Source organism: Pongo abelii, chromosome 9 (assembly GCF_028885655.2).
Source record: "Pongo abelii isolate AG06213 chromosome 9, NHGRI_mPonAbe1-v2.0_pri, whole genome shotgun sequence".
In the NCBI taxonomy this organism is placed as follows: Eukaryota; Metazoa; Chordata; class Mammalia; order Primates; family Hominidae; genus Pongo; species Pongo abelii.
The window spans coordinates 133,829,296-133,832,010 of NC_071994.2; the positions used below are offsets into that span (position 1 = coordinate 133,829,296).

At 53.8% G+C, this 2,715-nt stretch overlaps 1 pseudogene; it reads right to left on the minus strand.

Annotated features, from left to right (window-relative positions):
• Positions 1-1,608: 1,608 nt before the first annotated feature.
• On the minus strand, positions 1,609-2,238 carry LOC100453482 (bcl-2 homologous antagonist/killer-like; annotated as a pseudogene).
• Positions 2,239-2,715: the final 477 nt, after the last annotated feature.

Genomic DNA, 2,715 nt, shown 5'->3' on the forward strand with positions numbered 1-2,715 from the left:
GCAACCTCAAACTAAATCCCTGGGTTCAAGGATTCTCCCACCTTAGCCTCCCAAATAGCTAGGACTGCAGACATGCGCAGCTGTTTTTTTTTTTTTTTTTTTTTTTTTTTAAATTTTCTATAGAGATAAGGTCTTGCTGTGTTGTCCAGGCTAGTCTCGAACTCCTGGACTCAAAAGATCTTCCCGCTTTGGTCTCCCAAAGTGCTGGAGTTAGAGGTGTGAGCCACTGCGCCTGGACAGAACTTATTTCTTCTCTCTAACTGTATGTTTGTGTCCATTAACTGTCCTGTCTTTATCCCCTATAAGTAGCTTACAGCTAAGAATGTTTTTTACATTTTTTTCTCCTTTTTTTTTGATGGGATTGCACAGTTTATTTCCAAACACTCAGAGGATAGGGAGTGGCCTGTGGGCTCCTTCTGCCTCCCCTCCCTGCATTTGGCTGAATCAAGAACTTCTCCCCCCTCACCCCCAACACCCTAGGCTGTGCCCGATAGAGAAGGTACTCTCACCCCCATACCGAGGAGAGACCCCAGAAAGGTGAGGAGCATGGAGGGTGGGGGGACAGAGTTCAGGTATTCACAGTTCCCCCATCTCCACCCCTGGATTACACTGTGCCAGAGCCATGAGGGGGGATCCCACCTCTGGGATGCCTAGTGGTGTTGGTAGTCCTTCTCCCACTTAGAACCTTCCAGATGAACTCCCTACTCCTTATCCCTGAAATAACAAACCAAGCCCTGAACTAAGCCCTGTAGTCTGGGCAAGGAGGGGCCTTAGCACATCACTCACTCAAGGCCCCCAGGGTTGGGGGTGAGGGCCTTCACCTGTAGTGAATGGGTTGGGAGCAAGTGTCTATAAGGAGAGAGGAAGGGAGAGAGCTGAGAGGACCTTGGGAGGCAGGCTTGGAGGCTTCTGACACATAAGTTCAGACAGCTCTGGCCTGTTACTCCACCCCGCCCCACACCCCAAGCCCAGAATCCCTGAGAGTCCAACTGCAAAGGCAGCATGGCGGAAGGGAGGAAGGGGGCAGGGGGCGAGCTGGGTAGGACCTTGGGGCCCTTCTCCCAGTCAGTCCTGCTCCTGGGACACATGATGCTTAGGGAGGGCCAGGACCAGGATCAAGTCCCAGCTCTTAGGCTCTGATCTTCCAGAATAGCTGAATCCTGGGGAATGTAGGGTAGACCCACCAACCCCCATACCCCAGACGTCTGGGCCTCGGGTAGAATGGTGGGAATGGGTTCTCCCAAGAGTATTATAAAAAGCTAAAACCGTTAAACACTTCCTGGGGAGGAGTGGCTCCCAGTCTCTTGCCTCCCCAAGTTATCAGTCTCTGCAGCGCCTAGCAGACAAGGCTAAGGAGGTCCCAGAGAGCCAAGAGAGGAGGGCACAACCCCTGGGCCCAGAGAGAGGGCCCACTAGCACCGTGCAATGTTGAGGCGCCTCTGCAGCCTGACTGGCCCCCATGCAGGGGCCCTCCGAAGCAGGGGTGCACACTTGCTAAAGCTTCTGTACTTTTGAAGGGTGACCCCTGCAAGGGAGTGGAGAAGGCAAAGACTTGGCTTAAGTCCAGGCAGGGGTCACAGCTGGGACCCCAAAGGATAGCCTTGGGAGTCATGATTTGAAGAATCTTCTTACCACAAACTGGCGCAGCAGAACCACACCCACAACCACCAGCACGTTCAGGATGGGACTATTGCCCAAGTCCAGGGCTGCCACCCAGCCGCCCCTCTGCGCGATCCACCGGGCGATGTAGTGTTGCAGCAAGAAGACCAGGAAGCGGGTCACCAGGCCCAGGAAGCCAGTCAAGCCGCGCTGGTAGACACGTAGGACCAGACGGTAGCCGAAGCCCAGGAGAGCCACCACACGGCCCCGGTTGATGCCACTCTAAAACAGGCTGGAGACGATCTTGGTGACGTACTTGTAGGCATTCTCTGCCCTGGGCTGCAGGTGCTGCAGCATGGTCTGGAACCCCGAGTCATAGCCCGGTTGATGTCATCCCGGTGATGGCGAGCTGCCGTCCCACTTGCCCCATGGTGCTGCCAGGTTAGAGGGGCAAGGTGACCATCTCTGGGTCAGCAGGGGCGGTCGCCCCTTCAGCCTCCTGTTCCTGCTGATGGCGGTAAAAAACGTAGCTGCGGAAAACCCCTCCGTGTCCCGGGCTATCTGCTCCTCAGAAGCAGAGGGCAGGGCAGGCGTTCCGCACTCCTGCCTGGGAGGCCCTGGGCCTTGCCCCGATGCCATTTTTCAGGTCTCATCGGAGGACAGTGTCAGCCTCCAGGGATTCTGGCTCAACCCACGTGGGTCAGCAGGGCGGAAGGTCCCAAGGGGCTGGAGGCTGCTGCTGCTCCCAGGGGCTGAGTGGGAGCCCAGCTTCCAGGAATGGGCATCAGTGCATTTCTGGCATCTGGATGTAGCCTTTGCTTGTCCCTGTGTGGCCTGAGGGACCCGTGAGACTCCAGTGATCATCTGTTTTTTTACATTTTTAAAGCGTTGTAAACGAAATAAAACAAACAGGGAGCAAAAAAGAATACATGACAAAAATATAAGTGGCCTGCAGAGCCTAACATATTTATGATGCTACTTGACTTTACAGAAAATGTTTGACTGTCCCTGGCTTAGATAGGGAAAATTAAATAAATAAATAAATAAATAAGATTCTTCAACTGATGAAGAGGTAATGAAGTCTGCAAATTTTCTACCATGGGTCACTCTCCACAC